The sequence below is a fragment of the Phacochoerus africanus genome, chromosome 3 (genome assembly GCF_016906955.1).
Source record: "Phacochoerus africanus isolate WHEZ1 chromosome 3, ROS_Pafr_v1, whole genome shotgun sequence".
NCBI classification, from domain to species: domain Eukaryota; kingdom Metazoa; phylum Chordata; class Mammalia; order Artiodactyla; family Suidae; genus Phacochoerus; species Phacochoerus africanus.
In genome coordinates, this window is record NC_062546.1 from 79,681,189 (window position 1) to 79,703,851 (window position 22,663).

Here is a 22,663-nt window from a genome sequence, read left to right on the forward strand (position 1 = left end):
ATTTACCCCTCCCTCCACTTCCCCTTTGGTAACTCTAAGATTGTTTTCTTTCTTTTTTTTTTACCTGACTCTTTTTTAAATTTATTTATATATACATATTTTTTTCTACTGTACAGCATGGTGACCCATTACACTTACATGTATACATTCTTTTTTCTCACATTATGTGTTCCATCATAAGTGACTAGACAGAGTTCCCAGTGCTACACAGCAGGATCCCATTGCTAATCCATCCCTAAAGCAACATTATGTATCTATTTACCCCAAGTTCCCAGTCCCTTCCACTCCCTCCCCTTCCCCCTGATTGTTTTCTATGTCTGAGTTTTTTTGGTAAATGAGTTAAATCATATATATACACACACACACACATTTGTTTTTAGGGCTTCACCTGCACCATATGAAAGTTCCCAGGCTTGGGGTATAATCAGAGCTGCAGCTGCCAGCCCATATCACAGCTCAGAGCAACGCTGGATCCTTAACCCACTGTGTGAGACGAGGGATCAAACCCACATCCTCATGGATGCTAGTGAGGTTCACTGCCACTGCGCCACAATGGGAACTTCTGAAATTATATCATTTTTAAGATTCAACAAATAAGTGATATCATATGATATTTGTCTTTGACTTCACTCAATATGATAATCTCTAGGTCCAACCATGTTGCTGCAAATAGCATTATTTCATTCTCTTTAATGGCTCTTTAATATTTGACTCACTTGCTTTTATAGGCCACTTCCTTCATAAAATATACTTAATATTTTATGACTATATCAGCACAAATATGATTATATTAACTTAATATTATGTATGAAAACATTTTTCCCAACCTGAAAGTTCATTTTTTTTCTCATTGTGAAAGAATTTAAAACACTTTTGTGAATCCCTAAGCATCAAGGGCCCCAGGCACTGCATGTGCTATGATTCATGGATGCATCAATCCTACCTGCCCCAATATCCTTTTAGTCACCACCATCTGGGGATATTTTGTCTTCACATCCTGGAAAATCCCCTAACACGGTATTAGGGAATTTTGGGGGAATGACTCAAAGAAATAAAAATGCAAGTTATCTGAAGAAGAATGCATGGAGAGGGAGTTATCAGAATTTCTAGAAAGCCTTTGAAATATAGTGTGTATTCTCAATACCCTGGTTGGGGTGTGGGTAAAGAATGATAAGGTTTTCAAAATACCTGAGATAGATCCCCCAACTCCCAGTTCTCAGCATCAAGTATCCTGTTACTAATCATGCCGTAGTATGTATTCTCAACACCCCAGTTGAGATGAGGGTAAAGAGAGGTACAGTTTTCAAAATACCTGAGACTGATTCCCCAGATCCCTGTTCTCAGCATCTACTATCCTGCTACTAATCAAGCTCTATCTCTGTTTTTATTAATAATTCGCTGACAGGTCCTAACCTAACTGCTTCACACACAACTAATTTTATCTTCCTAACAATTATACCCCCTTAAGAGATGAAGACACTGAGGCACAGCAAAGTCAAGTCTATTACACAATTACTCAGGAAAAGGTAGAACCGAGATTTGAACTTGAAGGTCTTAGATGTCAGCACACACATTCTTAGCCCTGGCTCGCTGTTGTCCTGAAGCTGTACTCTGTTCCTCAGTCTTATGACCTGGAATCCAGGTTGTGCCATCTCCTACTGAGTCCTACTTTGGTGATCCACCCTTGCCCCAAAGCTAGGGACTGCTCTTGACTTCAGCCTCTACTCACAGGCTGGGGTCTCCAGACACCTGCAACTCAAAACTGCCCATCATGGCGCCCCACCCACCTGCCAATCAGCACCTCTTGTTGAATCTCCCAGATGCTGTAAACCTGCCTAGGTTTTTGTTCCATTTATCACTTACTCATCCATTTAACTGACATTCAATGCCTCTTCATACCAGCCTTCCATTAAGCACAAGCATATAAAGATATTGACCATGCCCCAAAATGCTTGGGTCCTACTAGAAGGAAAGCACAGCTAATTGTAACATAGCCTGTGAAGAGCCTTGGAAGAGGTGGGAGCCCAGGGCCATGGGGACTCCAGGGATAAGGAGACAATCACCAGATCCTGACTCAGGTGTCCTGCTGACTCTGGAGTCTCTGTCAGCTGGATCTGCCCCAAAGCAGAGCCCTACCTCAGATGTCTCCTCAGGTCTGGCTTTGCTACAACCTGCCAAGCTCCACATTTGGGAAGTTCTAGAACAGCTGGGCTGCTGAGCATGCGGACACATCTCAAAGGATTACCTCTCATCAGTCATCCTGCCTAGATAAAAAGCAATCTTTTGAAATCCTATTTCACTATTTACACAGGAATTTCACTGTAACACTCCTGAGTGGAAATCAGCAAAGTTTAAGCCCCTTCCCTCGGGGGATTTGTATATTTGTTTTTTTGTTTTGTCTTTTTGTCATTTCTGGGGTCACACCCACCACATATGGAGGTTCCCAGACTAGGGGTCTAATTAGAGCTGTAGCTGCCAGCCTATGCCAGAGTCACAGCAACGCGGGATCTGAGCTGCGTCTGAGACCTACACCACAGCTCACAGCAATGCTGGATCCTTAACCCACTGAGCGAGGCCAGAGATTGAACCCGCAACCTCAGGGTTCACAGTCAGATTCGTTAACCACTGAGCCAGGACAGGAGCTCCCACCTCAGGGGATTTGTTTAGTGAAGTCCTAAAAGGACTCATTACTAAAGTAACCTCACCTTTAAGCCTGTTGCATACCATGGACCCTAAAAACAGAAGAGGGGGGCTTCCTCTATTTTAAAGTTCAGTGATTTTTAGGTGGAATTACTATTTCATGTAAAAACCACTTAAAGATTATTTTCATAAAATCTCTTCTGTTAGGGCACCTGCAGTATTTCCTGGAATCTCTCTACAGCATATCTTAGGTTTTCCAGTTATATCCCCAACCCTGAAGCCCCTTCAGGACAGCAACACCATCTCACTCACCTTGTTGCTGCCCACAGCCCAATCCTGGAACAGACCAATGCTCCGCAAGTCAAAGATAGCAAACTGTTGGCCCCTGGGCCAGATTTTGACCACAGAAGTGGATTCTATAACTGACACATTGTTTTAAAACTTTTAGAATTAATTTCCCATACTTGAAAATTTGCACAGAGGTCTCCAAACTTTCTTGAAATATACCAAAGCCAGCAACACAGGGCCTGAGCGCCCATGGCCTATAATCCATTCAGGCTGAGCATTCCCCCTTTGGATGGGCTGGATGGGTGGCCACCCCTTCCTTGCCTGCTTAGCCTGCTCCAGGGACTACCCTGCACTGGAAATGCCTATGTCCATGGCTACTGCAATCAAGGCTGGTTAGAATGAATTGTCACTGTACCCTGCTCTCCTCAGGGCAAAGTCACCCTAAAGCCAAAGACTTCCAAAACAATAAAGACAAATGAGCAAAACTGAATGGGAGCATGGGAGACCAAAATAGGATGTGAAAATGGAGCACAGAAACCACCTGGTGAGAAAGGTTAGGATGGGTCTAGTCTGCAGCATAAACCCCTACTTATCTCCACATTTGGAAAGGTTTGAATGGGACACATTGACTTTAATGAGAGGGCTTTGAAATAAAGACATGCTCTCCACAGTCTGGGTGCGGTAGGAGCCACCATCCAGCACCTTGTCTAGCATATAATGAGGTGCTCCCCTCCTCTCCAGGCAGACACAGCCCCACACTAGCCCCCCTTTGGATGCAGGGCACAGTAACAGGCTGAACTGCAGTCAGACAGGCAGGAAGCTTCTGAAGCCTATAGTCTGGACCTCACCAGCCCATTCCCACCGTATTGACTAACCTTGTCCTTTATCTTGGCCTTGGTTAAAGTTCTCAAACATCCTCATTCCCTCTCTGTTGTTAAACATCTGCTGAGTTCTCTGCAGTTGGCGCAGAGAGACGGACGCTGGCTGGCTGGGTCGGGCTTACAGACACAGGACCAAGGGTCATTATGTATGGGCCCGCCCTTTACACAGCTGTAATGATTTACAAAGAATGAGGCTGAGCCCATGTGAACATCATATTGCCTTATTTAGTTGACTCCAGATGCACATGAAATAGCTTTTCAAATAGAAGATGCTCACAGACACAATTTGAAACCTGTCATGCTCTGGATTTCACTATGGAATATTAAGAGTCAAGAGCTATTTCTTTTAGAAATTACAACTTTGGAGGCCCAGGCTAGCTTAAAAAAAAAGGTATAGAAATTGCCATCTGTGGCATTCTATTTTAGCCCTCATGCCTTTCCCCATACTGTCTCTACTTTTAAAACACCTTTACCTGCCTTCCATCACCTATCCGTTAAAGCAGGGGTTAAAGCAGCTATGGAACAGCTTGGGCTGGCACTGTGCCAAGCCTAACCTGCAAGACCATGCCCCATCCATGGGCAAGACAGCAGAGCTTTTCAAAGACACTGTGTCAGCTAAAAAAAGCATCTTCTGCATTCCTGGATATATATGCCCTCACATCCATCCCTCTCCTTTCCTGTTCTGCCCCCCTGTCACAAAGTCCACAGCCCTGAAGTTTCTCTTGCTAAATAACAGCTGTTTCACATTATTCTGCTGGTGGGAGGCCCTAATGGAAGATTAGAGAACAGGAGGGAGAGAAAATGTCAGGGTGTTTCTCCCCATTTCTCTCTTGACCAGGCTGCATTTTCTCTGTCCTCCCAGCTCCCAAAGGACAGGCTGTCATGGTTCCAGCCTCCTTCAGATGACTTCAGACCCCAGGTGCTAATAACACTGCCTTCTCAATTTGTCCTTCTATCCTAGGGAGAGTAGTGCCTTCCCATTGTTGTAATCTCTGAGTTAGCCTATGTCTTAGCTCAGGTTTCCATAGTAAAATACCATATACACAATGGCTTAGAGAATAGAAATGTATTCCTCACAGTTCTGGCAGATAGGACATCCAAAATCATGGTACTGGTCAATTCAGTTCCTATTGAAGGCCCTCTTCCTGGCCTGCAGATGGTAGCCTTCTTGCTTTGTGTTCATATAGACTTTCTTCTCTTTGGTACATATAGAAAGAGAGAGAATAAGCAAACTCACTGATGTTTCTTCTTCTTGTCTTAATTTAAAAAAAAATTTTTTTTGTCTTTTGAGGGCTGTACCCATAGCATATGGAGGTTTCTAGACTAGAGGTTGAATCAGAGCTGTATTCACTGGCCTACACCACAGCCACAGCAATGCCAGATCCAAGCTGTGTCTGTGACCTACACCACAGCTCATGGAAATGCAGGATCCTTAACCAAATGAGTGAGGCCAGGATCAAACCAGCATCCTCATGGATACTAGTCAGATTCGTTTCTGCTGAGCCACTGACAGGAACTCCTGATGTTTCTTCTTATAAGGGTGTTAATCCTATCAGGAGGGCCCAACCCTCCTGACCTCATATAAACCTAATTATCACCCAAAGTCCCCATCTTCAAATACTATTACACTGGATATTAGGTCTTTAACATATGAATTTTGGAGGGACACAGTTCAGTCCACAGCATCCTGTTTAGCTACTTAGCTACTCCATCACCTATGCAACCAATGTCTGTATTAAATTCCCTCTTTGTGTAATACCTAAAGCATTTATTATTTCCCTAAGCCATGATACATACTGTGTAAATATTGTCATGATACTGAAGTTTTGTGAGACAGGCATGCCAATACACTAGTGGTAGGGGAGTAAGTGGATACAACATTTATGAAAGGCAATTTGGCAAAATATATCAAAGCCTTGTAATTTTCACATAATTTATCCCAGCAATTCCAAATCTAAGGGTAGATTCTAAAGAAACATTTGGATGAAAAGCCCATAGAATTATGTACAAGGATGTTTATCATGCCTTTAATTATAATAATCCAAAATTGGAAGCAATCTAAATATCTAATAATCATGTATGATTAAACAGTGAAGACATATTATTTGATGAATAATGCATACATTAAAAGTAATTATGTTATTATATACTCATTGGCATAGGAAATATTCATAAGATAATGACAAAATTAAAATTCAGAAAAAGTATATATAATATAGTCAAAAAACTATGTGTACACACAAGACTAGAAAGAAATACACCAAAATATTGACATGGTAATAATTTAATCATCATTTCTTTGTATGGATGGTTAAGTTGCAGGTGGTTTTTTAATTTTTCTTATATTTTTCCTTTTTTTAAATTTTTCTAAAAGAAAATGCACTGCTTTTGTCATCAGAAAAAGGCAATGCAGCTAAGTACCACATTTGAAAGTAAAGATAATAAGACAATAACTTTTTCATCTGATATTAGCAATTGATGAATAGGCTATGAGTTTTCATAGTTGAATTTCACTTCAAAGCCCATGATTTTTTTTTGACATTCTAAGGAAAGAAGATGGGAATGAGAGTTGAACAAGAAAGAGTGAAAAAGAGAGAGAGGTATGATAAGAAGCACTCAGAGCAAAACTAACCCTAAAAGTAATTGACTCACTCATTCCTCTAGTCTCTAAAACCATCTATCTTTTAATGGGGCCATCATAGGACCACCAAGTGAACTGCATCTTATTGATAATCCCTTTCCCAACACTTACCTTAGATTTTCTTTTACAAATAATGCTTTGGGGGAAGCCACTTGCCTACATTCAAACATAAGAAACAACATTATGAAACTCATAATGAATTTTCTACATGAAAGAGTTTCACCAGGATGTAGTTCATCCCATCCCCTTGTCCTCTCTGAGGATCCACAGGAAAACTCTTCTTTGATATGAGTACTTGAAATAGTTATGTTTCTACTGAACAAATGGTTCATTTTTGTCTTTCAGTCATTGCAAAGTTTGTACTTTATCACAATTCCCTCTTCATGTTGACTGTTTCAAAGTTCAGAGACTTTTATTTAAGCCCCACATCTAAGTAGTGTACAGGATTAAATGGCATCTGTTCTTATAACTTTGTAACAGCCTCCTCATTTTTAACTCATTTGAATATATATTAAAGTGTAGGTTAACATATGCATGTTTGCAGGCCACCATAAATCCTTTTTAAAATAAGAAGACCCTTCTGGTACCTTTGTTACATCTCCCAGGTTCCATCTGGTTTCAGCACTAGATCCACGGACAGCTCCCAGCACCAGCCTTCCACTTCCAGAGGTGTGTACATTCTGCCCCCAGGGCCTTTTCCAAAGTACTGTGCCAAAGTACTGGGAGCTCACAAATGCAGAAGAGGTAATGCCCATAAGGGTAATCATCAGAGAGGGAAAGTAGCTAGTGAATAAAGGTTCCAGTACCTCGTATTTCCAATCGATGATTCTAGGAGGGTTTCCAGAGAATCTGGAAGAATCAAGCACCCACTTCTTAGAGCAATGAGCTCAATAATGGACCTTTACATTGACTTTCTTCCTTGCCTGACCAACTGCCTTTGTTTTCTCTCCCCTATTCCTAGGGTCACATAAACCACCAGCACCCATCCTACACTCAAGGCTCTTCTTTCAGGGGAACCCAAATCAAAATGGTGGAATAAAAGGAAAAAATAAGGTAAGGAGAAAATAAATAAATTGCCTGATATTTATTAATTCATTGACTGAAGTTAGTTCACAAGAACAAACTAGGATTTCTTTCTACCCAGATTCCTGACTATGAGTTCCTTGCCTGAGGAAGAAAATGCCCATAAAGTGATCCCCATTCCTACCAAACACATATACCACTCTCCCCTCAGGTAATTTCTAGATCTTTGGGCAAATAGCATCTAAAATCTGATATTTGACCAAACAGAGTACTGATAGGCCGTGGATATCTCAAATCCATTTTTAATATTTTAGGCATCAGATGAAGGTGAACAATCTGCTAGACATATTGCCTCCTCCAGGTGCTTGTAGCAACCAGGGGAGTGGATATCTGAGGATTAAGATAGCACTGGCAAGTAATCAACTCCACTCAAAAGCTCTCCAATGCATGGCCAGGATGTGCTGCTGCATGGAATAAACAGGAAAGGTCTTAGAAGCCACAGAGAGACATGCGATCACACATTATCTGTCCTATAGAATGACACTGAGGACTTTGGAGAGTTCTGCAGCCTTAGGGTGCAAAACATCCCACTTTACATGCTTCATATTGCCTTTTATGGTCCCATGTGCAGTAGGCATTCAATCAAAATTTGATGAACTAATTTAACCAGATGATTATTGCTCTTTCTCTTTACAGCTCAGTCTTGGAGAGAGGGGGTGCTAGTGCTGGTGATGGCTGCCATTTATTAAATACATGCCCCTCAATCCCCTCATTTGACAATTAAGGAAACAAAAACCCAGATAGATTGAGTCCTCCCAAGATAAACAGCTGGCCATTTACAACTTTGGAACTTTGTCTCCCAAGCCAATGTTTGTTCCATTATTCTCTGCTGCTTCTACACTAATATGCAGATGAGAATTTAAACATAGGGATTTCTACAGGCAATCTTAAGTAGGCTTTGTATGGAGAAAAATTATCCCTTCTCCTATAAAGGAAGATGAGGAATTCTCCTGGCCACTCCAAGCTTATACTAAGTATAAAATAGAGTGCCCCAATCTATGGAAATAGTCACCAGCCCTTTGGTCAGGGTCTAGGGCAAGGGATTGGGGTTGAAAATCCTCAACAAGTAGCCTCAAGTGACCTTGAGGCCCAAGTAGGTATGTCTATTTGCCTCAATTTTCTTTACAAAAGAAATTATCATTTTCTATTATCCCAGGCCATGAAAATGGTAGGACTATCTTAACAGGTATAACTAGTTTATTTAGCATTCCGGAAAGCCCCAGTAGAATCTAAGCATGAAACAGTTTTATCCCCTCTCCCCCAGCCACTGCTTTTTTCTGCTCTGCCAAATCACCCCTTGATGCCAGTTCAATTTGAGCAGATCCATTAACTTTCCAGGCACTTTTAGTTACAAAAGAACTGTTCTTATTTTGGAATTGACTTCTGTTTTCTTTTTTAAAAGTACAGTTCAGCATAAACTATAACCTGAATCTCACATTCAATTTAAAGCCTCCAAACCTGACTTTTGCTCAGTTCAAGCCTTGGGTCAAGATCAGCAGTGGTGAAGAAGGTATGGTCTGTTTCTTCCTCTTCCTTCATCTCTTCTTTCTCCCTTTTCCTACTCTTACTGAGTATGAGGAAAGGGGAGTAGGAGAAAGGCAACAGGTACTCTACTTAACTGCATCCGTTGTTTAGATTCCCTATGAGCTGACTCTCAATGTCCCCAGTGGGCAGAGATATTTCAGAGCTGGCTCGCTCCTGGAATGCAAGAGTCGGTACTTTGGGGGCCTTTTCCTACTTCCCTCACGGGGTGATACACATGCTGCTGACCTCTCTAACACTTCCCTCCACTCCTATCCCAGGTAACACACCTATAGTATTTTATCCTGATCCCACAGACTGGCAGGTAATCATAAGAAGATCTAATCCAGTACTTTTTGCAATAAACTCATCCTTAGAGTCAAACTTGATATGCGGGCTGCCTCATTGCTGCCCTTTCCCTTTTGCCATTAGGGCTGCTCCAGACAACATGTGGACTTCAGGACTCCCCAGGCAGGAGGCAGACATGTTTCTATTCGCACATACCCTCCATCTCCCAGGACACATACTGAAGAAGCTGCAGAGGCTTTTCTCACTGTACCCCACTTTGTTTCAAAGGTGATCCAGAGTAGAACCATGGATTCCCCACGTGCACCCAGCTAGGAGGGGAGGGGGGTGCTAGTCTTCCCTTTTGCAGGTGCCCTCCAATCTCTATACACAGTGCCCTCATTTGACTTGAGAGACATGCTCCTTAAATGAGGAGAGAGTAAATGCCTCCTCTAAGTCTACAAACACAACTCACATCCTGCCCACTCTCCAGGCTGCTTCATACATAGGTGAAGGAAGTGCTGTGGTTTCTGTCATTTTTCTGCACTGTCCTTTCAGATTCAGGGGACAATGTCCATTGCTGTCTTTGGAATATAGTGTTATTTATTGCCTGTTGTCCTAAATGAAGAATTTTTATATAAAATTCTGACATGCATATAATGTCTCTTAGCAGAAAGTTTATATGTACAACTATATTAAAGGGAACATATCCTTTAAAAAGTTACCATTTTAGTAAAACAAAAATAAATATATAAAAATGAGAAGAATCAGATAAACAGACAATGTTCTCCATTAAATGCATTCTAGGTACTTTAAAGAAACTATCCAGAAAAAGGTTCACCAGGGGTTCATGAACCTGACCAGAAAACTGAGCCTGCTGGGTCAGACCTTCACCTTGACAGCTTCCCTTCACCTTTCTTGTTCCAATTTCCAGACACTCGTAGGCACAACCTCAGCTTCCAGTATTTGATTCAAGGGCTGCAGGTTTAACATTCCATTTTGAATACATTTCTGCAGCTCACGCTTGCAACTTTCCATAGTTATCTATCCTTTGCTTCCAGGCACCACCCCCTGCTCCAGCCCCAGACCCGTGGGACTAGCCAGCCAGATGCCCCCTCTCTACCTTCTCACCACAGACCCCTCCTGGATCTCTACAAGGAAATCACTTTTTGATCTTCACTATATATCAGCTCCCAAATTAAAGTTTAGGAAAAAGAGAGACAGTCAGACAGATCAGAGTTACTAAAAGCCAGCAAAGCAGCTTTTGCCTGAAATACTTTGGGTCAAAATAGAAGAAAATGATTGACTGAAATGAACCACAAAATTTTAGGTCTCCAAACAGTCACCATATTCACGTGACTATAGAACACAGTTTAGCACTTGCCACTAAGCTTGTGAATCAATTTTAAAAGCTGGTTGTTTGATTGAATTTGACTGTTTGGTTACTTTGCTATTATTATCCTCAAAGTGCTCTGGGCTCTAATACATGGGGGAAGAGTCAAGTAGCCTATTTTATGAACTTATTTTGTTCCCAAGACTGGAACAGGCACTTTTCATGTCTTCTCAAAGGGGCTGGGGGGAAGAGACTTCATTTCTTTTTCTGTCCCTTTTCAGCTTAAAGCCTTTTTTTCACCTTTCAAGTATTTTAGGTGTTTCATAAATGCTCAGGCCTCATCACAAACACAGTGCCAACTTTAATTCTGGGGCTGTTGAACCCAGTACCAGGAGCAAGTCAAGAGGGTGGCTTTGAGTCATGTTTTATTTATGCAAAGAAATAAAAATACACTCATGCGAGTGAAGGGTGAGATGCAGTGTGAGGCAGTGCATTTTTACAAGGCAAGTGGAAGCCTTGATTTACTCCCCATTCACTAAAACTTTACGGCTTCCTCATCAAATGAGACAGGTTTCTTTCTGTCTCTTAGACGGTAAATATGGTTAATGTGCTGATCCATGGTGCACCTGCTGTCAGGTTGTTTATTAGGAACAGGAGTTATTTAGTGACTCTCTCTTTGTTGCAGAGATGAGTCCCTGAGAGATCATTGAGGGTCCTGGAAATGATATTCAGCCAGATGTACCAGTGCCTGGGAATCCTACTGGATAATGATGAATATAAGAAAAGGTACAGAAGACATTCTTCATTTCTGGAATCCTCCTCCATTCTGGGAGTAGAATATCCTCAAGCTTTTAGTGCAAAAAAACTAATTATTTATTTCAGCTTATTAACATCTTCCAAGTCCACAAAGTGGATCACAAGAGCAGTAGTAAAGAAGAAGGAAGTGGCTTTGGCCATTACCAGCAATGTGGCCTTGGGGAACTGGCTGTATAATCAGAAATGTCCATATCATCTAATATATAGCACAAATGAACCTTTCCACAGAAACGAAACTTATGGACTTGAAGAACAGACTTGTGGTTGCCAAAGAGGAGGGGGAGGAAATGGGATGGACTGGAAGTCTGGGGTTAATAAATGCAAACTATTGCATTTGGAGTAGATAAGCAATATGATCCTGCTGTATAGCACAGGGAACTATATCTAGTCACTTGCAATGGAACATGATGGAGAATAATGTGAGAAAAAGAATGTATAGTTATAAGTGACTGGGTCACTGCTGTATAATAGAAAATTGACTGAACACTGTAAAGCAACTATAATGAAAAAAATAAAAATCATGTAAAAAAAAAAAGAAATGCCAGATCAACTTAAGCTGAGGTTTACAAATAGTAGGCCCAAGGGACACACAAAGCTCTCAGAGTTCAGGGGGTCCCTTGATTTAAACATCACTGTCCAGTAGAAGGTGTGTCACATAGCAATGTAAAATTTCTCTCTTTTTAAAAATTTCTATTAGAGCATAGTTGGTTTACAATGTTGTGCCAATTTCTGCCGTACAGCAAAGTAACACAGTCATACATATATATATATATGCATTCTCTTTCTATATATCTTCCCTCTTTGCCTATCCTAGGAGATTGGATATAGTTCCCTGTACTGCACAGTAGGACCTCATTGCTTATCCATTCTAAATATAATACTTTGCATCTACTAACCCCAAACTCCCAGTCCATCCCACTCTCTCCCCTCCCCATTGGCAAGCACAAGTCTGTTCTCCATGTCTGTGAGTCTGTTTCTGTTCTGTAGATAGGTTCATTTGTGTCATATCTTATATTCCAGATAGAACTGATATCATATAGTATTTGTCTTTCTCTTTCTGACTTATTTCACTTAGTATGTGAATCTTTGGTTGCATCCATGTTGCTACAAATGGCATTAGTCCATTCTTTTTTATGGCTGAGTATTGTTCATTGTATATATGTGCCACATTTTAATCCATTCATCTGTCAATGGACATCTATGTTGCTTCCTTGTCTCAGCTATGGTGAATAGTGCTGCTGTCAACATGTCAGTTTGTGTATCTTTTTTAATTACAGTTTTGTCCTGATATATGCCATGAGTGGGACTGTTGGAATATATGATAGTGCTATATTTACTTTTCTGAGGAACCACATACTTTTTTCCATAATGGTTTACCAAAAGTTTAAATATAGAGAGGCTGCATTAAAAAAAAAAGTTTAAAAAATTGAAATTAGCTTTAATAATTTTTTTTTTTACTTTGTAGGACCATACCTGCAGCATATGGAAGCTCCCAGGCTAGGGGTCAAATTGGAGCTACCGCTGCCAGCCTATGCCACAGCTGCAGCAATGCAGCATCCAAACCACATCTGTGACCTATGCCACAGCTTGCAGCAATGCTGAATCCTTAACCCACTAAGCAAGGCCAGGGACGAAACCTGCATCCTCATGGATACTAGTCAGTTTTGTTAGTACTGCACCATGATAGGAAATCCCAAAATATACTTTCCTTAACCCAATGTATTATTATACTGACACAGAGTCAACGTAAAGTTTATTTATGAAATATTTTGCATTTTTCCATACTACTACGGAGGGCATGATTGTCTCCTCCCAAATTCATATGTTGAAACTCTAATTCCTGGTGGGATGCCATTAGAAGGTGGAGCTTTTGAGAGGTGAAGAGGCTTAAACTGAGCCCCCATGATGATATTAGTTCCTTAAAAGAAGAGGAAAAGATACCAGAGCTTCCTCTACCAGTCATGTGAGGATATAGCAAGAAGGACAGGAAGCAGGTCTTCACCAAACACCAGATCTGCTGGCACCCTGACCTTGAGCTTCCCAGCCTCCAGAACCATGAGAAATAAGTGCTTTTGTTGAAGCCACTCAGTCTATGGTAATTTGTTAGAGCAGCCTAAACTGACTAAGACACACATTAAGTGTTCAAAATAGGGTATGCATTATACACCTCCCAGTCATGTCAATTTGGGATAACCACATTTTAAGTGCTCAATAACTGCATGTGGCTAGTGGCTGCCATATAGGAGATTGTGGCTCTAGAACAATGCTCTTCACACTTTAATGTCCATAGAAAGCACCTGAGGATCTTTTTAAAATATTAGTTTGGATTCTGTAAATCATGGTAATAGAAGCTCTCAAGTGCTGCCAATTCTTATGGCTCATGAAACTACATTTTGGGCAGCAAGGAGCTAGAATACACTTCAGTAGTTTGTTGGCATTGGCTCATGAGAGACACATGACTCATCCACTTTCAGTGATGTTACATCGAGAGCTTAAAATCGGCCACAGGGGAGTTTCTACACAGTAGAAATTGGCAAACAAGACAAATAAAAGCACTGTGTTTCTTTTTCTGCAGTTGACCATTCAACAACTCCATTTCAACAACTGTTGAACACTTACCAGCGTATCGCTGCTTGTAGTGCAGTGAGGAATCCCCCTGTTTCTAGCTCTTTTCTCAGTAATAGCATTATAGGTAATTTTTCTCCTCTTCCTTTTTCTTTTTCTTCTTCCTCTCTTCTTCCTCTTCCTGCTTATTATCAAAAAGGATCTTTTATAGTTAATATTTATGGTTAATGTAATTTTTTTTCTTTTTATGGCCACACCTGTGGCATATGGAAGTTCCCAGGCTATGGGTCCAATCAGAGCTGCAGCTGCCAGCCTAAGCCAGTCATGGCAATGCCATATCTGAGTCGCATCTGCAACCTACACTACAGATCACAGCAATGCCACATCCTTACCCCACTGAGCGAGGCTAGGGAACAAACCCACATCCTCATGCATACTAGTCAGGTTTGTAACCTGCTGAACCACAAAGGGAACTCCCTGTTTATGTAATTTTTAAAAAAAAATACACTTCCCTGTACATGAGAAGTACACAATGTTGAGAGATACGGGGCTTCCTTCTAGCAAATGCTTGCCATGAATTAAGTTTGTGAGCTAAACAAGTCTTTTAACTGTCACTCACTTTCCCCACCTATGAAATGAGCATAAACACTTTTTCTCCACATGCTTAAAGATACATATTTGAGGAGTTCCCGTCGTGGCGCAGTGGTTAACAAATCCGACTAGGAACCATGAGGTTGCGGGTTCGATCCCTGCCCTTGCTCAGTGGGTTAACCATCCGGCGTTGCCGTGAGCTGTGGTGTAGGTCACAGACGCGGCTCGGATCCCACATTGCTGTGGCTCTGGCATAGGCCGGAGGCTACAGCTCCGATTGAACCCCTAGCCTGGGAACCTCCATATGCCACGGGAGCGGCCCAAGAAACAGCAAAAAGACAAAAAAAAGATACATATTTGAGAAATGAAGTGAGATGATATCTTTGATTTTCACTGTGACTTGACACGAATTCAAGGACAATAATGAAACAGAATCAGTCACCAAGAACCCCATTGCTCTGGCATGGTTGGGTTGTTTTCCAGGTCAGAGATGTTGTCAAGGGTAGAGTTTTCAATTCTGAAGGGAACAGCTCTCTTGCCATCAATTTGCTAAACTCATAGTCTTGTCCAAGACCTAGCTGTCCCGGCTGGTTAAGAAATCCTCATCAGTCAAGGCAATCATGAAAAAAGAGGAAAAAAGTTATTGCATGCACTCTTCCTAATTTCAAAACTTAGTAAACAAAAGTGCGGTGCTAGCATAAGGATGGACATAGAGAAGAGTGAAATAGTATTAAGAGTCTAGAATTAAACCCATATGTCTATGTCCAAATGATTTTGACATGGAAGCCAACAACATTTAATGGGGAAAGAACAGTTTTTCCAAGTGATATAGGGACAATCCAGTAGCCACATTGAAAAGAATCAATTTGTACCCCTACCTTACACTATACACAAAAATTAACTAAAAAAGAATCAATGATCTAAATGTAAGAGCTAAAACTATAAAACTCTTAGAAGAAAACTTCAGTGTAATATTTTTGACCCTAGCTTAGGCAACAGTTTCTTAAATATGACACCAAAAGCACAAGCAAAAAAAGAAAAAGAGATAAATTCAATCTCATCAAAATTTACAACTTTTGTGCAACAAATGGCATTATCAAGAAAGTGAAAACATAGCCTAAACTATGGGTGAAAATAATCTCAAATTATAAATTTGATAAAGGAATCATATCCATAATACATAAAGTATTCCTAAAATAACAAAAAAAAGTTAATTAAAAATGGGAAAAGGATTTCAATAGAGATTTTGCCATATATATGCAGATAGCCAACAGGCACATGATAAGCTACTCTACATCACTAATCATGCAGAAAATGCAACTCAAAACCACAGTCAAGTACAGAAATACTAAACCCATTCTAAAAGAAATACTGAAAGGGCTTCTCTAAATTAAAAAGAGAGAGAGAGGAAAAAAGAGAAAAATAAGAATTAGGATGGAGGAAACCACATTTGGAAAGCAATCACTTACATAAGCTGGCATACAGATCTAAACATGAAGATGTTATAAAAAAAAGAAAAGACATCAAATACCTGGGAATACACCTGACCAAGAAGGTAAAGGATTTATATGCTGAGATCTATAAAACATTAATCAAGGAAATTAAAGAAGACATAAAGAAATGGAAAAATACTCCATGCTCCTGGGTTGGAAAAATTAATATTGTGAAAATGGCCATACTGCCCAAAGCAATCTACAGATTCAATGCAATCCCTATCAAATTACCCAGGACATTTTTCACAGAACTACAACAAACAATCCAAAAATTTATATGGAACCACAAAAGATCCAGAATTGCCAAAGCAATCCTGAGGAACAAAAATCAAGCAGGAGGCATATCTCTCCCTGACTTCAGGCAATATTACAAAGCTACAGTCATCAAGACAGTGTGGTATTGGTACCAAAACAGACATATAGACCAATGGAACAGAATAGAGAACCCAGAAATAAACCCAGACAACTTTGGTCAATTAATCTTTGACAAAGGAGGCAACAACATCAAATGGAAAAAAGACAGTCTTTTCAGGAAGAATTTCTGGGAAACCTGGACAGCTGCATGCAAAGCAATGAAACTAGAACACACCCTCACACCATGCACAAAAATAAACTCAAAATGGCTGTAAGACTTAAACATAAGACAAGACACCATCAAACTCCTGGAAGAGAACATAGGCAAAACCTTCTCTGATATTAACCTTACAAATGTGTTCTCAGGTCAGTCTCCCAAAGCAACAGAAATAAAAGCAAAAATAAACAATGGGACCTAAGCAAACTGACAAGCTTTTGCACAGCAAAGGAAACCAAAAAGAAAACAAAAAGACAACTTAGACAGTTGGAGAAAATAGTTTCAAATGATGCAACTGACAAGGGCTTAAATCTCTAGAATATACAAGCAACTTATATAACTCAACAGCAAAAAAGCCAACAACCCAATTGAAAAATGGGCAAAAGATCTGAATAGACATTTCTCCAAGGAAGATATACATATGGCCAAAAAGCACATGAAAAAATGCACAACATCCCTGATTCTTAGAGAAATGCAAATCAAAACTACCATGAGATATTACCTCACACCAGTCAGAATGGCCATCATTAGTAAATCCACAAATAACAAGCACTGGAGGGGTTGTGGAGAAAAGGGAACCCTCATGCACTGTTGGTGGGAATGTAAGCTGGTATAACCACTATGGAGATCAGTGTGGAGATATCTTAGAAATCTATACATAGAACTACCATATGACCCAGAAGTCCCACTCTTGGGCATATATCTGGATAAAAATTTCCTTGAAAAAGACACACCCACCCATATATGTTCATTATAACACTATTCACAATATCCAAGACATGGAAACAACCTAAATGTCTATTGACAGATGACTGGATTAGGAAGAAGTATATATACACAATGGAATACTACTCGGACATAAAAAAGAATGGACTAATGCCATTTGTAGCAACATGGATGGAACTAGAGACTCATACTGAGTGAAGTCAGTCAGAAAGAGAAAGACATACCATATGATATCATTTATATCTGGTTATCTAACATATACCATAAATGAACATTTCTGCAGAAAAGAAAATCAAGGACTTGCAGAATAGACTTGTGGTTGCCAAGGGGGAGGGGAAAGGGAAGGGAGTGGGGTGTTTGGGAAGCTTGGGGTTAATAGATACAAACTATTACCTTTGGAATGGATTAGCAATGAGATCCTGCTGTGTAGCACTGGGAATTATGTCTTGTCACTTATGATGGAGCATGATAATGTGTGAAAATAGAATGTGTATGTGTATGTGTAACTGGGTCACCATGCTGTACAGTAGAAAAAAAATTGTATTGGGGAAATAACTATTAAAAAATAATAATAAAAAACCCATAGTCACACCCATTAGAATGGCTACTATTAAAAACAAAAGAAAATAACAAGTGTTAGTAAGAAAATATATGCAGACATATTTACTGATAATAGTTAAAATAATCAGTAAATAATTGTACTGTTCAGAATAGTGAATTTTTTGTTATGTAAATTTTCTCTCAATAAAAAAAAGGAAAAGAAAGAAAATGTGATCACAATTATTTTTCTTTTTTTTTTGTTTTCTTTTTACAGCCACACCTGTGACATATGGAAGTTTCCAGGCCAGGGGGTCAAATCAGAGCTGCAGTCCCACAAAACAGCCACACCAGAAATAAGATGCATCTTCAGCCTATACCACAACTCACAGCAACACTGGAATTCTAACCCCCTGAGAGACGCCAGGGTTTAAACCCGTATCCTCATGGACACTATGTCAAATTCTTAATCCACCGACCCACAATGGGAACTCCACAATTTTTCTGATCACATTTAATCCATTCAACAAATAGCATCAAAACGGGGTGGGGGGCCTGGATTTTTGTGCTGGGTGCTAAGTATAAAGTGCTAGGTACAACTAATACAGCCTTTGCCCTCAGTGATCTTACTATCTTTTCTGTCCATCCACCTATCTAAGCCCCGCCAGTCTACTATTATGAAGAAATTAACCCCACACTGCCATGCAGATTTATACTGGCTCAAGATATAGCAGAGATTGTTGAGCCTTAAATATTTCAAGTTATTTTGTGTCTGTCTGTATGTATACATACACATTGTATTAGTTTTCTAGGACTGCCATAGCAAAGTAATACAAACTGAGTGGTAATCAGAAATTTGTCTCACAGTTCTAAAGGCTAGATGTTCAAGGTCAAGGTGTCAGTAGGACCATGCTTCATCTCAAGGTGCTAATAAAGGACCTGTTTCAGGCTTTTCTCCTAGCTTTTGTGGGTTCCTAGGCTATGGCAGCATATATATACTTTACATATATATACTTTTTCCTTCTTTTTCAGGTTAACATTTATTGCACACTCATTGTAGGCAACTGGTAAGTTCTCAAAACACATAGCCTTGCAAGGGCTTCAGAGATATACCTACTGTATTTTATGGAAACATGTAGGAGAGAACAGTAATTTGGGTGAGAAAAAGAGGACACTGGAAGGCTGGGGATAGGTATTTCAGTGTAAACAAAGGTTCTGAGGTGTGAAAATATGGTCTGCCTGAAAATCTCTTATTTCGCCTAGCCCTTAGTCACACCTTCAGCCATATTTTTACACTTTTCTACTTTGCCTCTTTACGCTTACAGCTCTTTCAACTCCTTTGCCTCTAATTCACCCATCTTTCTACTCACTACAACTTAACACTTCTGGGAAGTATTTTAGAAAATACTTTAAAAGCTCTGAAATGTCAACTGGTCCAATAGTTTTACCCATAGGAATTTATATGAGGGAAGCAGGAATTCTTTCAAAACCTTAAGTTACTTAAGTCTTATTTACATTAGCATAACAATTTTAAATTAAATGCTTAACGACAGGGAACTACTGGAGATAAATTAAAATACATTCATTAGAAGAAATTATCAAACACTTAAAATTTGTTTTGCAAGGACTATTTAATAATAAGGTAGATAACATATGCTTATATAACATGTATTTTTATATCACTGGTGCTAAAGCAAAATGTCCTATTTATTGGGTAAGAATGGCCTGCTGTATGTGTGTACACTGCAGTGCAATTTAAAAAATACTATAATTATCATTTCAGAACTTCAAAATTTGAATAGGCACCAATGTTCTCTCCTTTTTATATATGGTAAAAGGAAAGAAAATCCTTTGAAAATCATCTGACGCATGGACAAAAATTCCATAGCTATATTCCTAGGATCACTCTGTAGAGTCTTCATGATTCAGATGATACAAAGGGAGCTTCAATTCAGCCTTGCGGAGAAGACATCCTTGCTCTGATCTCCTCAATCAGGAGAATGCTGGTGGCAATCTCAGTGCAGAAGTGAAGAAGCTGTTTCTTTACACAGCAGTTATCCCAGATGCCTATTTCTGCTGCTACCACTGGCTCATCTCCTGTGTTAAAGTCCATGCCCACTAGTTAGCATGATTCTAATGTTCTCCTTGAACTTTAACTAGTGTTTCCTGAAGATCAACACCAGAGTTCTGGGCAAGAACGTTAGGAATAATGAGTAACACATAAGCAAGAACTCGAACTGCAGGTTGGGCCCTGCCCTTTACACTGAGCTTGTATTTAATCAGGGCTCTGGCCATTGCCGCTTCCACTGTACCAGCACGTGGAACTACAGAGCCATCATCAGTGACATTTTTAACAGCCCTCAAGACATATCTTATTGCATCTTTGATTTGTGTGAGGATGTGCTTATTTGGTCCTTTGATCAATAATGTGACAGAGACAGGACTGTTACATTTCTCAGTAAAGGTGAACTTCTCTTTTCCCCATGTTCCAAACATTCAGGCTTTAGGTCATCAGGAGAACTTAGGGCTACCCTACCACAAACAAGAGTCAGCCTTTCCATAGTTCTCCTTTTAGCTCTGCACGGAGCTACTACATCTTCTTTTGTGAGAGCATCTAAGGAAAGGGGGTCAATTCCCTTCTGATTAATAAAAACAAATCCTTTATCTGAATTACCACAGACTTTTGTTTTCAGTTCTAGTATTTTGTGAACTCTATCTTCCATGAATTTTCTTTCTTTATGTGCATTTCACATTTTTCAAATATTTTTTACCATTTATTTATTGCCTTTGGGGGGCACACCCATGGCATATGGAAGTTCCCAGGATAGGGGTCAAATCAGAGCTGCAGCTGCTGGTCTATGCTACAGCCACAGCAATGCAGGATCTGAGTTGCATCTATGACCTACACCACAGCTCACAGCAACAGCAGATCCTTGACCCACTGAGCAAGGCTAGGGATCAAACCCACATTCTCATGGATACTAGTTGGGTTCATTTCCACTGCGCCAAATACAACAGGAACTCCCTATGTATTTATTTTTATTAAAGTATAGTTGATTTACAGTGGTTTGCTAATTTCTGCTGTACAGCCTAAGGACCCAATTTTCAATGAATTTTCTCTCTGCTTTCCCTAGTTTCTCTCTCTCTTCTGAACTCCTACAAAAAAAAAAGAGAGAGAAGCCAGAGTTCACTTTTGCTTTTTCATATGCTAATGACATGTGTATGTGAGGGTGTATGCATCTTCCACTCCCTTTTTCACATCAGGATGCCATGCCCCATGATCCAAAACAAGACCTATGATTAAACATGTATTGGTATCAGATTTATGTTTTATCTCCATGATCTCAACCATGAAGAGGTCAATACGTTCTTCTTGTTTTTTTAATGGCCAAAAAGGTATCTGTTACAGCCTCTAGGACATCAGCAAATTCATCATGAACTTTACTGTGGAGAGATGTTCCAGCCACATCTGTAAGTATTTCCCTGTCCACCTCTTTGCTTACTTTGACTTGTTCCAAAAACCGAAGTGTCTTTTCCTTCGCAGTTTCACATCCTTCTGTTATTATTCTTGGGTGAAGACCTTTGGAAATTCAGGGATCTGCCAATTTCAGGAGCTCTCCAATGATTAGGACATTAGAAGTAGTACCATCAACAGTTATATCATCCCGAGCTGTTGCTATTTTGGCTATTAAGGAGGCTTGTCGGTGTTGAATTTGCCTTTCAGGAAGCAGCACACTCCCATCTTTAGTAAGCTTGAGGTCTCTTATACCAGAAACAAGCATCTTCCTGGTACTCTTAGGCTCCAAGTTGGTCCTTGGCACATCTTGCAACCCCAGGGCCATGCTGATGTTGACTTCCAGCACTGCCTGGACTCTAGCTACCTCAGACTTGGGTCAGGGTCTTCACAGCCACCATGAAGCTGACCCAGCAGAGAAAGGTAGGGGGAACTTGTCATGTGGAAATCCCAGAGCAGATTCAGCTTTTCCTTCTTTACAGGTCCAAGTATCCCTATTTTATAAGGATACCAGTCATAATTAATTAGGGGTCTACCCTACTTTACTATCAGCTTGTCCTAACTAATAGCATCTGCAACAACCTTTTGTGCAAATAAGGTCACACTCTAAGGTACTTGGAATTAGGACTTTACCATGTGAGTTTGCAGGGACACAATTCAACCCATAAGAAACACATACTGTGCATGTGTATGCATGTGTATACACACAGTTGGCTTCAATAGCATCTCTAAGGAATGAAAAGGGCAATTTAGTTTGGACCCTATGCTCCAGACAAGCCTACTGAGGCTCAGAGAAGTTAAGGGATTAGAAGAACCTAGGTCTCTAGACTCAGGTGAGCACCTTTCTATTCCTTGGAACAGCATGTCTCTTCTGATGCCACGGCTTCTGCTATTGCACCCAGCTAATGGGTTCTGACTTTGGCCAACACAAGTGTCAAGCTGCTGAACAGTCCCTAATGCATTTCTCAGACTGTGCTGACAGCATCCTGGCAGCAGAGTGGGCACTGGGATAAAAGTCTCTTCCAACACACAGCATTCCTTGTGGGCTGCCTGATGTGCCTGCCTTCTTACACAGCTAACAGCCATTGGCAACTGTGGGTGCATAAAACCAGGAAGTCAAATCCATAGGAACTTCAGGACAACATGTTCCCTGCCAAAGGGGCTAGGTGTCTATCAAT

The 22,663-nt window shown here is 40.3% G+C and overlaps 1 pseudogene; it reads right to left on the bottom strand.

Annotated features, from left to right (window-relative positions):
- Positions 1–19,753: 19,753 nt before the first annotated feature.
- Positions 19,754–21,886, bottom strand: LOC125122976 (T-complex protein 1 subunit zeta-like; annotated as a pseudogene).
- Between the last annotated feature and the right edge of the window lie 777 nt (positions 21,887–22,663).